The sequence below is a fragment of the Triticum dicoccoides genome, chromosome 5A (assembly GCF_002162155.2).
Source record: "Triticum dicoccoides isolate Atlit2015 ecotype Zavitan chromosome 5A, WEW_v2.0, whole genome shotgun sequence".
Lineage (NCBI taxonomy): Eukaryota > Viridiplantae > Streptophyta > Magnoliopsida > Poales > Poaceae > Triticum > Triticum dicoccoides.
The window spans coordinates 287,639,322-287,654,726 of NC_041388.1; the positions used below are offsets into that span (position 1 = coordinate 287,639,322).

Below are 15,405 nucleotides of genomic sequence, written 5' to 3' on the forward strand. Positions count from 1 at the left end.
GTGTTACTATTCATCACTCAGGGTGCAGAATAAGTTATTCTTCACCCGAGGTAATCTTATGATCATTTCATAATTAAATTACGTTTGGAATTCAAATAGTTACATTCCTATTTATTCACTACGTAAAATTTGACATAAAAAAATAAAAATATCGGTCATAAGACAAGAAAATTTCCAGTTTATGTGTATTTTAGACTATGTTTTTACGTTTGTAATTTTACATAACATAAAATATTTTTTACGGCGATTATATATTTTCTTACGGTCTCTTTTTGCGTCGGAAATAAGAGAAAACTTACGGAACGTAAAATTACGGTGCATTGATGGTAAAATAGAGGGGGTGAAGAATAATTATTCCTCACCTAGGGTGACGAATAGCGCGATCCTATATATATATAGGATGGGTCTATTATGATAACACCCCTTAAAACCTTATTCTAATAACACTTCCACTTATTCTGATAACAGTACCGAGCTGACCAGTAGCTATCAACTAACCCTGCAAGGAAAAGACCGAGCTGCACGGGGCAAAAAGAGAATTACGCCGCTCACTCTCCCCACGACCTCCAAACTCTCTGCTCCCCCTCCCAGATAACCACCTCCCCACGCCCCGCCCCACTTCCCTCCCCACCTTCTCCGGCTGCGCCGCCCACCACCTCCTCTGGCCGCTCCGCCCACCACCTCCTCCGGCCGCGCCCGACGACACCACCTTCTATGCCGGCTGCCACCCTCTTCTTTCTCCCGCACCATAAGCGGTCATGGTGGGCCGCGGGATCCGGCCGCCCTCGGCCCCCGGCGCGGCCTCAGCCACCGGATACGGCCGCCACGACCATTGGTGCGGCAACAAACCACGGATCCGGCCGCCACCGACCCCTCGGCGTGGAAGCCGTCCGCTCGCGCAGCCTGGCGCCTGATCCGGCGAGGTCCACACCGGTGCCTCTATACCGCGCCGCCGAGGCCCGGGTTGTCCTCTCCCTCTCCGGCAGGGAGGCCCCGTCGAGCAACTCCCCCGCTTGCCACCAAGAGGAGGCCGGCCAGGAGGCAGGCGCTAGCGGCCCCCTGCTGCCCGCGGCAGATCCGACGAGCCAACCCACATCCTCATCTCCCTCGTGGCGGATCCGACGAGCTCTATCACCACGCGCTGGCGGGCGGACCCCCCTCCCTCCTCCACTCACGGCGTCGTGCGCAGGCGGCGGCGCCATCGTTTCTCCCAGCCATCCTCCCCCCAAGCCACGTCTGGATGGATATGGTCCGCCCGCCGCCGGATTTGGCCACGCCTTCAACCACCGCGACGTGATGGGGTGTAGGATCTAGGGAGGTTTCGGGGGTCAAGAAGCCGTCTACCTCGCCGGAAATCGCCCTTCCCTCCTCCCGGCCAATCTCCTCCACCGGATGCCTCGCGCGCTGCTACGCCAGGCGCCGGATCCATCGGCCATTCATGCACCAGGGATGAGCTCGGCACGCGATTCGTTTGTGACTTGCATCTTCTCATTGCTTCTGCATTTCCCCCTCATGTCCTCTGACGAGAAACCACATCTTGGCGTGCAGACTACTGGGAGAAACTGCATGGAGGAAGGCTCGCTCCTGGGAGAAACTGGGTGCACTATGGTCCTGGAGCAGGTCGTTATTTTGGTGTTTTTCTTATCAAGTGTAAATGTAGCCCACTATTGTTTGCTCATGAGGTTCAATTTACTTGTTCTTGCAGGAAGAAAGTGGTAGAGTGCGGTTTGATGCCGCATTGCATTTTTTCTGTTTCCCTGATCATACAGTTTGGACAGCGAGCCTCCCTCCGTGAAGTCCGCTGGCACATCCATGCAGTACAACGCGTGTGTGTATGCGGTTCGCAACGCGTGTGTTGCCGGTGGCTGTTGTGAAGTTGATTGTTTTTTCATTTTCAGAAAAATTGCATGAGGTTGTCTGGTCGTTAGTTTTATACTTAGTCATGCAGTGCACTCGTAAAAGTGGTGCAGTACTCGCAAAATTGTCGTTAGTTTTCTACTTAGTCATGCAGTGCACTAGCAAAAAGTGGTGTAGTACTAGCAAAATTATTTTGTTTCTTCTCAACAACGACAAATGGTGCAGCACTTTAGTCCAAAACAGTGGTAGCACACGACCATCGTTTACTCCAGAAAGCAGTACACTTACTGTAAGCAGTTGTGCAAAAGAAAAAAAGGAACCGGTTGTGAAAGTGCGTTATATCGACTAGAGTGGGGGTGAATAGGCGATTTTTATGAAAGTCTTCAAAACGTGGAAGCTATGAAGACAAATGATAGAAATAAACCTATTACCCTGCAACGGAAGGTAGACTACACTAGGCAAGCCATAGACAAGTATTCAATAGAGTGAAAGCACAATGACTAATAGCAGCAATGTAGTAAGGATCAGGTAGGAAGATATTGTGAAGCCACACAGAACACGCAGTCACTCAGTGAAGACAAAAGATAGTGCAAACATACAATGACTTCACAAGGAGTAACAGTAAGTAAAGGGAAGGGAAGATGAAACCAGTGACTCGCTGAAGACAATGATTTGTTGGACCAGTTCCAGTTGCTGTGACAACTGTACGTCTGGTTAGGGCGGCTAGGTATTTAAACCTTAGGACACACAGTCCCGGACACCCAGTCCTGAACACGCAGCTCAGGACACCCAGTCCTCACCGTATTCCACTTGAGCTAAGGTCACACAAACCTCGCCCAATCACTCTGGTAAGTCTTCAAGGTAGACTCCCAAACCTTCACAGACTTCGTTCACCGGCAATCCACAATGTCTCTTGGATGCTCAGAATGCGACGCCTAACTGGTTGGAGGATGCACATTCCTCAAGTGTAATAAGTCTTCAGATCACACAGACAAGAAGACTTAAGTGATGTCTAATTCTCTTTGGCTCTGAGTGGTTAGGGCTTTATCCTCGCAAGGAATTCTCTCTCAAAGGCTTCGAGGTGAGTTGCTCTCAAACGACAAAAGCCGTACTCTGAATCTGAGCAGCCAACCGTTTATGGTTGTAGGGGGTGGGCTATTTATAGCCACTTGGCAACCCGACCTGATTTGTCCGAAATGACCCTGGGTCACTAAGGAACTGACACGTGTTCCAACGGTCAGATTTCAAACTCACACGACAACTTTACTTGGGCTTCAAGCAAAGCTGACTTGCCCGACTCTGGACAAGATTCGCTCTCAAAGTCTTCACTCGAAGACATAGGTTTTGTTTAAGCATCACTTCAGTCATTCTGACTGGTTCTCTTGGACCCCACTTAACAGTATGGTGGTTCCTATGACTCAACACAGAAGAAAGAGAACTACGAAAGATATAAGTCTTCGAGCTCCATAGGCTTCATGTGGTGTCTTCTCTTGTCATAGTCTTCAATGTGAATATCTTCATATACCACCTTTGACTTCAATGTCTTCATACATTTTTAGGGGTCATCTCTGGTAGGAAAACCGAATCAATGAGGGACTTCTACCTGTGTTATCCTGCAATTCTCACAAACACATTAGTCCCTCAACTAGGTTTGTCGTCAATACTCCAAAACCAACTAGGGGTGGCACTAGATGCACTTACAATCTCCCCCTTTTTGGTGATTGATGACAAACTAGTTGAAGTTTTCAACGGGGAATATAATCTGTGAAATTGTAAGGGATAAGGAATTGTCTTCATAAGTTGCAAGGGCTCCCCCTGAAGATGTGCATATAAGTAATTTGCTTTTGGAATGCAAATGCACATGGCAGGTTGTACTTGTGGAGATCCACTTCAACTTATGATGACAACCCACTATGCATGTGAAAGTATATGAAGATAATGACATGCATAATGGAAATGGACGTCTGCAGAATGATCTAAGTGCGGAATTTATCGTCGCACATGCGGAATTTATCATCGCAACACAAGGTGGCAGATAAGTAGCAGACGACCATCGAGTTTAAGTGTTACAACTCAAAGAACCAAATGTAGCAAAACGAGAGTTGTAAGCACGAAGCAAAATATAAAGCACCCGCCCATATGGACCCGATTGAAGACTATCAACCTCATATGCTTCTCCCCCTTTTGTCAGTGAGGACCAAAAAAGTTTGAAGACATAGAGCATCTACTCGTTCCCATGAGGAGTAGGTGAAGCAGCAGGGTCGTTGGTGGTGTTTGGCGGTGTTGAAGAGCTTGGAGCAGAGTCAAAGCGTGCTGAAGGAGGTGGCGGTGAAGTAGCATCGTCTTCATCCTCGATCACTCTGGCATTCACAGTTGCAGCAGAGGAAGAGAACTCAGAGTCTTCAAGGGATGGAGTTCATCGCAGCACTGCCCTTCGAGGAGGTGTGGAGTCAAACTTGAACCGCTCAGTGAAGCCATCCTCTTGAAGATCATCTTCAGAACACATCATTGTTAGCCCTTTCCATGTGCGGCGAGAGGTTTCATGGGCAACAAAAGCATTCTTGGTGGCAAGATTGCGAATGCGATTAACATCCACCAAGAGGCTTTGCATCTGACGCTTCAGCCAGTCATGATGCCTATCCTGTTTTTAATGAAGAGCCACAAGAAGCTCTCGGTCGTTGAGAACAGGAGTGCGCTTCTTGGGTCGTGGAGCAGTTGTACTGTCAGTGGCTTCAGTGAGAGCAGGATGCGGTGCACGTGTAGTGCCAGCCAAAGGATACACACGAGTTACGGCTTCCACGCCTTCAACGTTCTGAGTGAAACTTTGATGCTTTGCATTCTGAAGACTGAGAGGTTCCTTGGCAGGCTCAGGATAGATGGCTTCAATAGACATATCCACATCAGGCAAAAAGATCCGATGGTTGCGGGCCGAGGGCTGATATGAGATAGCGGAGTGAAGTTTGATCAGCCACATCACCCAAGGGGCGTAGAACTTCAAACCAAACAAATCAGAGCCAGATGCAGCAAGTTGGCGAATGAAGAAATCCTGTGTATTGAAGCATTTTCCATGAAGAATGTAGAAGACCAAAGTCTTCATTGCACCTTCCAGCTTGGCATGGGGAGAATGTCCTTTGATTGGCCAGAGAGTTCACCTTATGATGTGATAAATGGTTCTTGGCAGATACTCAAGGTCTTCAACGAAGAACTTCGTGGGATAAGCAGCATCTTGGGTAATGGCTTCATCATACTGAGCATCTGACTCATATTAGGTTCAGTCTTCTGAAAGACGCTCTCAATAGCTTCACTATGAAGCTGACAGCCATGCTCATAGAGATCGCCAGGAGTGGGCAAACCAATGAGCTCAATGATCTCAAAGGCTTTGGCTTCGTGATGAACGTTTCCTGTCATCCACTCTAGGACCCAAGTCTTTGGATCTCTGCTATACCCGCGGATGTGAAGTGTGGCATAGAATTGGAGCAACAACTCTTCATTCCAATGCTCTTGGTCAGTGATGAACGGCAGTAGTCCAACCTCTTTGAAGCAATCCAGAGCTTCTTCCAGACAGGGCAGACCAGCTATTGCTTCAATGTCAAGGCGCTTGTGTGGGAAGATACGACCTTGGTTGTAAAGAACGCATGAGTAATAGATTCGATAACTCCAGAACCGATCAGATGATATTCTTTCCCTGGAGTAGGGGTTCCTGGAGCTGTTGAAGAATGTGTTGTCTGCTCTGAAGCCATTGATATTGAAGGAGCCAGGTGCTGATGCAGGACCTGGGAACCTTGGCAATCTTGGGATTGGCTTCTGTACCTGAGGCCTGTGCTCAAGATGATAGTCGAACTGGGGACCGGCAGCAGACTCAAGAACAGAAGTGGCGGGATCAGTGGCTTCGCTGACTTCTGGTGCTTTTGTTGGTGAGGGCTCCACATTAGCTTCATCCATGACAGCGTCAGTGGCTTCAGTGGTGTTGGTGGTGGCAGCCTCAAGATGTTCAACCTCCACTTAACGAGCAGGAGGATCGGTCACGATCACGTTCTCCTCGAGAACTGCTTCTTGGTGGGACAGGGGAGTGGCAACTTGTGAGACTTCTTCTTCCGCGGCTGATGCAGCCGGATTGTCTTCAGCAGAGACTTGAGGCCTTGGACCTTTGCGAAGCCTGCGCAATGCGGGTGACGCCTGTGGAGTTGCTGTTGGCTGGGCCTCAAGGTCTTCATTCTCTTGTGGGCGATCCGCCCATGAAGCATCCTGTGCAATTGGCGTCAGTGGACGACCAATGCTGATGAGTTCGCTGTGCGTTAGCACAGGCGATGATACCTGTTGGCGTTCTAGCTGAGGAAGGGCTGCATCATCTTCAACATGGTCATGATGACCAATGTCTTCAGCAGCGATGGGATCAGCTGCTGGAAAGTCTTCAGCTTCATGAGCCTCTGTGAAAGCAGGCTCATGGATAGTCAGTTGACGTTCTTGTGGATCGGCGTCGGGGTGAACCATGGAAGTGGGTTCAACAATCAAGGGCTCTGTGGGAGCAGCCCGTTCCTTCTTGGTCATTCTTTTATTCTTGGCGGGGGCAGTAGCAGAGGCTTCAGGATGTTTTCTCTTCCTTGCTTCAGCCTCAGCAGTCCTGGTCTTCTTCAGTTCTGAAGCGGTTGACCTGACCTTTGGCTTCGGGCCAGTCATGCTAGTTGGGAAGACAAGGGCATCTGCCTCCTACCTTGGTGCTTCAGGTTCAGCCATAGCGCGCTTCTTCTGCTTCTTGGCAGCCATCCTGGGGTCAATGCCAGGACGCCCAAGGGTCTTGCGCTTCTCAGCCTCATTGTAGGCTTGCACACACCTATCAGCCAGGACCTTCATGCGCTCACGAGAATCCTGAGCTTCTGCACGTTTCTTTAGAAAGGCTTTCTTGAGCTCGTGCAGCATAATCTTGAAATTCTTCACGTCTTGCACGCTGAGCTTGGCCATATGCTTCTTGAACTGAGATTTCTCAAAGTCAATCTTCTGCTTCAGTTCAACAACGCGTTGGGCGATAGCTAACTCTGAAGCAATGGCGCCATGGAAGGCGACACTGAGACCAATGGGTAGTTGGAGATCTTCGAAGCTGATGTTTGGCATGTCAAACTGTTCATCAATGAAGTTGTGGATGATTGTTACATCAAAGAGAGGCAGATCATTGAAGATTTCTGCTTCTTCTTTGCTCTTGATGAGTTGCTTAAGAGCGTCATCTGCAAGATCTTCATCACTTGACAGATCAATGGCATCATTGCGCAGAATGGCAGCAGCTGTTAGCTCTTGGCCGGTGTGTGGCAGAGGCATCTTGACCTTCTGGGGCTTGGAGATGTGTGATAAATCTTCGGACTGCACACTGTCTTCAGGAGGTGAAGTTGCCAGTGGCTTCGCCCGTGAGATTTTTGGTGAAGGGGCAGGCTTTGAAGCTTTAGGCTTCTTCAACTTCTTTGGCTTCGGCGCTGCAGGCGCCTCATCTCATTCAGCGTCAGCTGCAGGCTCATTCACTGCAGTCCCTTGAACCAAGATATGGGTGATGAGGCCTTCAAGGTTGTAGAAAGGGCCGACGACATTGGGTTCTGCATCTCGTGTGCCATCAGCCCTTGGAGCTGAGGGACCAGGGTTGAAGTCTAGTCCCAATGTATTCTTGTTTTGCTTCGCTGAGTTCTGGGCAAACTGGAAGTTGCGCTTGAATAGAATGTCGTCACAACACCATAGTAGTGACGATGGGTGTGCATCAACAGGCTGTGGCCCATGGACCATGCAGGGATAGAAGCCTTGTTCAATGGCTTCATCTCTGGACCTGGGTTGAAGATTCTTGTATAGGATGTCTCCCCACGGTCTCTTGATGGCATTTTCTCAGCATATTCCTGGGTTACAAATCGGTATTTGAACCATTGTTCTGCCCAATATCTTCGAATCCATTGGATTCGGATCTTGCGCTGATTGTAATCCTCTTCAGGATCTGTCTTGTATAGTTCTGAGAGGTCATCTGGCAGATCTCTAGATGTTTCTCCATGACGCTTTCTGCCACCCTTCCTTGCTGATTTCTCTGAAGCCATGAACTTTAAACTGAAAGGCTTCAACACGTTCAAAGGCTTCAAAGATTTTCGCTTGCTGGACAAACAGGAACTTGCTTCGGGAGAATTTATATGATGCTGTAAGAATTCTGCAAATGAATGCAGACTATGAGAACCAAGGGATTCTCCCACGGACATGTACCTGTGACAGCATTAAGGTGCGAGGGAAGGGGAAGAGGTCATATGCATTCTCAGAAGATTTTGAATATAAAACAGTTTAGAAGACATTGACCTCATCGTGCGAAGACATTCACTCATAGATAAGGAGTTGGTTCCAGATTTGTACGAATCCAGAGATCAGTACAAGTGAGGAATCTAACTACTTTGTGAAGCATAAGTGAATATACTAGGCATGTTATGAGATGTAGTATGAGAGAGATCTAACTTGTGTGAATAGAAACTGCTTGTGGTAGAAAGTGACAAAGCCATAGGATCAACGGTGCCGTAAAAAGGAAGTTTTATTTACCACACTAAGAACTGCTAGACGGAGTGGAAGATGAGGCCGAGCAGTTCGATCTTCCGTGCCCTAACTTGGCGACGGAGGACACCTACGGCAACAGCGGAGAGGACGATGTCCACGGTCGGCATGAAGACGGCGTCGGAGAGGTTGCGGCAGCGAAGCGCTTCGTCGCCGGCGTCGTCGAGGGCTAGCGGTGGCGCTAGGGTTCGTGCGAGAGTGGAAGAAGAGATAATGACCGCCGTGAAGTGTGTATTTATAGGTACAAGGGCGGCACTGCGTTATTACACAGGTGCCCCTGGCGATTCGCATCTGAGGAACACGTGGCCATTATGCAGAATTTTGGGGTTTGTTGCACGTCCCACGCACGCCTGGATTGTCGGGTGGTCGTTCCTACTTCTCCGAGTTTCATGTGGAGGAATGAGCATTGAAGGTGGACTTAAGGTTTGTCTTTATATCTTCTGCTGACAAGGACACAGAGAAGACATTCGACAGTTTCAATAGAATGCATATGATTTGGAGAGATAGAGTTTGAGATAGATAGCATAGAGAGGTTAGGGTCCGATCACATTCACTTAGTTCAAAAGATTCAACAAGAAGACATAGCTATAAGTGAATGCTGTAGAGGACAGAACACTAGTATATATATATATATATATATATAATCAACATAGTGAAGATAATCATGAAGACATGTTGAGATTGAAGCCAAACCAAATGTGAAGACATAGCAAGGTAACGCCATGAGTGAAACACTTCAAAATAGAACATTTGGTGGTGGCGTTACCCACCGTATAGGAAGTATTAGACCCAGACACGGCGCACAATTATCATGGTGCTCTGAAGTCAAATTCCACATTAATGTATTCACACTTAGAATGTATGTCTTCATTGATTGAAGATATACTTTACTTCGTGTGTTGCACATCTAAGTCATCAATATGGATAAGGGTTAGGATGTGTGCCTGATCACAGGACATTTGAGGATTCCAGGATATTTAGCTCACACCGTAACTTGCAAAATCTCTTCTCATCCAAGGGCTTGGTGAAGATATCTGCCAATTGCTCTTCAGTGTTGACGTGTATGATATCAATATCTTCCTTCACAACATGATCTCTGAGAAAGTGATGACGAATTTCAATGTGCTTTGTCTTCGAGTGCTGAACTGGGTTGTTGGCACTCTTGATGGCGCTTTCGTTGTCGCAGTAGAGTGGCACTTGCTTCAGATGAATGCCATAGTCTTTGAGCGTTTGCTTCATCCATAGAAGCTGAGTGCAGCAAGATCCAACAGCAATGTATTCAGATTCAGCAGTGGAGAGAGATACACAGTTCTGCTTCTTTGAAGACCAACATACAAGTGATCGTCCCAGAAAGTGATATGTGCCTGATGTAGACTTGCGATCAACTTTGTCACCAGCATAATCAGCATCCGAGAATCCAACCAGATCAAAGTCTGAGCCCTTTGGATACCATAATCCTAGAGTTGGGGTGTGAGCCAAATATCGAAGAATTCGCTTCATAGCTAAGTGATGCGACTCCTTTGGTGCCGCTTGAAATCGAGCACACATGCAAACACTAAGCATAATATCTGGCCTAGATGCACATAGATAAAGTAAAGAACTGTAAGTGCATCTAGTGCCACCCCTAGTTGGTTTTGGAGTATTGACGACAAACCTAGTTGAGGGACTAATGTGTTTGTGAGAATTGCAGGATAACACAAGTAGAAGTCCCTCATTGATTCGGTTTCACTACCAGAGATGACCCCTAAAAATGTATGAAGACATTGAAGCCAAAGGTGGTATATGAAGATATTCACATTGAAGACTATGACAAAAGAAGACACGTTATGAAGCCTATGGAGCTCGAAGACTTAGATCTTTCATAGTTCTTTTTCTTTTTGTGTTGAGTCATAGGAACCACCGTACTGTTAAGTGGGGTCTAGGAGAACCAGTCAGAATGACTGAAGTGATGCCTAAACCAAAAACCTATGTCTTCGAGTGAAGACAATGAGAGCGAATCTTGTCCAGCGCCAGACAAGTCAGCTTTGCTTGTAGCCCAAGTAAAGTTGCCATGAGAGTTTGAAATCTGACCGTTGAGACACGTGTCAGTTCCTTAGTGACCCAGGGTCATTTCGGACAAATCAGGTCGGGTTGCCAAGTGGCTATAAATAGCCCACCCCCTACAACCATAAACAGTTGGCTGCTCAGATTTCAGTGCACGGCTTTTGTCGTTTGAGAGCAACCCACCTCGAAGCCTTTGAGAGAAAATTCCTAGCGAGGAGAAAAGCCCTAACCACCCAGAGCCAGAGAACATTGGGCATCACTTAAGTCTTCTTGTCTGTGTGATCTGAAGACTTATTACACTTGAGGACTGTGCATCCCCAGACGGTTAGGCGTCGCATGCAGAGCATCCAAGAGACATTGTGGATTGCCAGTGAACGAAGTTTGTGAAGGTTTGGGAGTCTACCTTGAAGACTTACCAGAGTGATTGGGCGAGGACTATGTGACCTTAGCTCAAGGAGAATACGGTGAGGACTTGGTGTCCTGAGCTGCGTGTTCAGGACTGGGTGTCTGGGACTGTGTGTCCTAAGGTTTAAATACCTAGCCGCTCCAACCAGACGTACAGTTGTCATAGCAACTGGAACTGGTCCAACACATCATTGTCTTCAACGAGTCACTGGTTTCATCTTCACTTCCTTTTACTTACTGATCACTCATTGTGAAGTCATTGCATGTCTGTTCTATCTTTTGTCTTTACAACGTGAGTGTATGATCTATTTGGCTTCATAGTATCTTCCTACCTGATCCTAATTACACTACAGCTATTTGTCACTGTGCTTTCACTCTGTTGATACTTGACCATGGCTTGTCAAGTGTAGTCTAACTTCCGCTGCATAGTAATAGGCATATCTCTATTGTTTGTCTTCATAACTTCCACGTTTTGAAGACTTACATAAAAATCGCCTATTCACCCCCCCTCTAGTCGATATAACGCACTTTCAATTGGTATCAGAGCAAGGTGCTCCCTTGTTCTGTGTGATTCGGTTTAACCACCTGGAGTTTTAGCTATGTCGACTGCAGGGATAATCAAAGTCTCCGCTGCGTGCCCCGTCTTCGATGGAACTGAATATCCCTACTGGAAGAATAAGATGCGCATGCATCTTGAAGCTATTGACGTCGACCTATGGTATGTCGTCGAGAACGGCGTTCCCAAGGCTGGAGAAGGTGTCACTGCTGCTGATGTCAAGAAATTCGTTCAACTGGACTCTACTGCCAAGAACATCATCTGTGGTCATCTGACCAAAGGATAGTATGGCCGTGTGAGTGCTTTGAAGACATCCAAGCTGGTCTGGGACTGGCTCTCCAAGGTCAATGAAGGCATCTCAACACAGAGAGATCAAAGAATCAGTGTCCTTCGCAATCTCTTCAACCGCTTCAAGCGAAATGACAATGAGAATGTCCAACACACATTTGATCGACTCACTGACATCACAAATGAGCTTCAAGCCCTCGGCGCCACTGAGATCACCAAGCATGAAATCGTCAAGACGCTGCTGAGATCACTTGATAGTTCGTTTGACATTGTAGCCCTGATGATTCAAGAACGTCCTGATTTCAAGACACTCGATCCGTCTGACATACTCGAGAGGCTCAACACACATGAGTTTCAGCTTTCTGAGAAAAGAGATATCTACGGTTCAAACTATGGGCGAACTCGTGCCTTGAAGGCAAAAGCTGTTTCCTCATCTGAAGAAGAATCTGACAGCAGTTCTGATGATCCTGAAGACATTGGAAGGGAACTTGCAATGCTTGTGAAGAAGTTCCAAAAGTTCACCAAGAAGAAAGGCTTCAGAAAGTCTTCACGATCAAGATCAAGGAATGATGAAGCTTCTCCTCATGACTACAAGAAGAAAACATGCCACAAGTGCAAGAAAACTGGACACTTCATCTCTGAGTTTCCACAGTGGGACAATGAGAACAGAAGGAAGAAGAAGAGCAAGGAATATGACTCTGACGACAATAATAAGAAGAAGAAATACTCAAAGTCTTCTTCCAAGTCTTCCTCAAAGTCTTCATCACACAAGAAGAGCTCATCTGGCAAGGCACGTGCGTTTGTTGGCAAGGAAATGGATTCTGAGGAGGAGTCCGCTTCTGAGGAGGCAGAGGTGGAGTCTGAGGAGGAGTCTGATTCTGGCATTGCAAGTCTGGCTATAGCATACGTCGCCAAGTCCATCTTCAACATTGAAGACAATGACTTCATCACCGACACCGATGCAAATGACAAGGACGATTCCACTCCTACCTACTGCTTCATGGCACGTGGTGCCAAGGTAAACACACGCACTACTCGCTATCAAACATCCAGTGACGATGACTCTGATTGTGATTCAAAATCCAGCTACAAAACACTTGCTAAAATTGCAACTAAACAACAAAAGGCCATGGAACATATTCAAAAACTGTTAGACAGAAGCGATGATCTGTTGGGTGCTGAAATGACTCGATCCGAATCCTTAATTGAAGACATAAAAAATCTTCACATTAAGTATCAGGAACTTGAAGATCGTCTTGATACTCTCTCAACAACTCATGAAAAGCTTTCCTATGATTATCTTCAAAGGAAGCAAGAACTTGAGAAATTGAGAGCGGCTCATGAAGATCTTCAAAAGGAAAACGAGTCACTTCGCACCAAACAGATCAGTTCCGCTCAGGAAGGATTTGAACCACCATGTCTTAAATGCATTGAGCATGATAATGCTACTTCTGTTGCTGAATGTTCCACTACTACTGCTGTTGCAATATCTTCAACTGTTGATGTGGTAACTAACCCCTCTGCTGAGGATACCACTGCTATTGCTGATGAGAATGCTAGGTTGAAGACATTGCTTGAAACAGGGATGTACAAAAGTCTTAAAGGACATCAGACATTATGTGATGTCCTCAAGAAGCAGATTCTGAACCAAAACCCTAGGAAAGAGGGTGTTGGGTTCGTAAGGAAAATAAATGCAGATGGCTCTTACTGGAAACCTGAGCAGTACCCCAAAACCAAGTGGGTTGCTACAAAGGAACCTTCAGCAGATCCATCCAATTTATCTGGCTTCACTTGTGCTAACCCCATTATCATTGATGAATCCTTTGATGCAAACTATATACTGTTTAAGAATCAGAATGGTAAAGTGTTTGCCAGGTACATTGGTACTAACTGCAGGAATGGACCGCCTATGAAGAAGATCTGGGTTCCGAAAAAGTGTCTGGAAAATCTTCCTGTGAATGTCTTCATGACACCTCACTTGAAGAAGACAAACCTCAGACCAAAGGCTTCATACGGTCCAAAGGCTTCATACAAACAGAGGACTCACCTGAGTCACACTAACGCAAATGTTTTGCAGGGAAACGATACTCAGGCATATGAATATGAGAGCGGTTCATCGAACCGTCATGTTCATATGACCAAAAATTATTCTGCTTATTCTTATGAGTACAATTGTCCACCTGCAAGACTGTTTGCTAAGGCTTCAAAGCCAAAATTCTCAGATGCTGCACTTAGACTTATTGCTTCTAAGCCACCCTTGAAGATGTGGGTGGTTAAGAAGGCTTAACTCTCTTTTGCAGGGAAAGGTCTCTAGCAGAAAACCAAAATCTTCTGACGCTATTGATGGGGACCTTAAATATCTTGTAGGGCGCAAGATAAAATGCCCGAATGGCATCATTATGTACTTCGTTCCTGAATCGCATGCTACTCTCCCTATTAGTCCTAATCTGGATCTAAGTTTTCATAACCCACTGGTTTGTCAAATGTTTTTGCTTCACAATTCTCTTCGTGAAGCCTATCCCCCTAACTGCACTGTAGGGTACGACACCAGCGTCTTCAAAGTCTTTAGAATGGATTATTGACAGTGGGTGTACAAATCACATGACTGGCAAAAGAAGCCTTCTTATGGACTCAACCTTACGTCCATCAGACAAGAGCCACATCACATTTGCTGACACTGGTAAAAGTAAGGTATTGGGTCTAGGTAGAGTTGCTATCTCAAAGGATCAACACATGGATAAAGTCATGCTTGTTGAATCCCTTGGCTTCAACTTAATGTATGTCTCAATGCTTTGTGATTTGAACATGATCGTAATGTTTGGAAAATATCATTGCCTTTTACTAATGGAATCTGACAAGTCTCTAGTGTTTGAAGGGTATCGAAAAGATGATCTGTACGTGGTAGATTTCTCAGCAGGGACACAACTTGCAGTATGTATTCTTGCAAAAGCTTCAGAATGCTGGCTTTGGCATCGGAGGCTTGGGCATGCTGGCATGAGGAACCTCCACACCCTTGCGAAGAAGAAACATGTCATAGGCATCGAAGGCGTCAAGTTCAAGAAAGATCACATATGCGGTGCCTGTGAAGCAGGGAAGATGACGAGGGCAAAACATCCAACGAAGACAATCATGACCACTACTCGACCTTTCGAACTGCTTCACATGGATCTCTTTGGTCCCACTCACTACTCAACTTTTACTACTACTGCTTGCCTCTATGGCTTCGTTATTGTTGATGATTATTCTAGATATACTTGGGTGCACATAATTCTTTACAAGACTGAAGTGCAGGATGTCTTCAGACGCTTCGCCAATCGTGCTATGAACAATTTCGGTGCCAAGATAAAGCACATTAGAAGTGACAATGGCACTGAATTCAAGAACACTAGCCTTGATACATATCTTGATACCTTGGGCATCACACATGAATTCTCAGCTCCGTACACGCCACAACAGAATGGCATCGTCGACCGCAAGAACAGAACACTAATTGAGATGGCCAAAACAATGCTAGATGAATACAAGACTCCAAGAAAATTCTGGACTGAAGCCATTGACACTGCATGCCATACAACCAATCGTGTTTATCTTCACAAACTTCTAAACAAGACATCTTATGAACTCCTAACTGGCAAGAAGCCAAATGTCAGTTACTTCAGAGTATTTGGCGCAAGGTGCTGGATCAAGGACCCACACCA

The 15,405-nt window shown here is 46.4% G+C and overlaps 1 long non-coding RNA gene across 1 annotated transcript; it reads left to right on the forward strand.

The window, feature by feature from the left end:
* The first annotated feature begins 569 nt into the window (after window positions 1-569).
* LOC119301073 lies at window positions 570-1,972 on the forward strand. Its single transcript, XR_005146863.1, has 2 exons — window positions 570-1,620; window positions 1,706-1,972. It is a non-coding gene; the product is annotated as an uncharacterized LOC119301073 (long non-coding RNA).
* The last annotated feature ends 13,433 nt before the right edge of the window (window positions 1,973-15,405 follow it).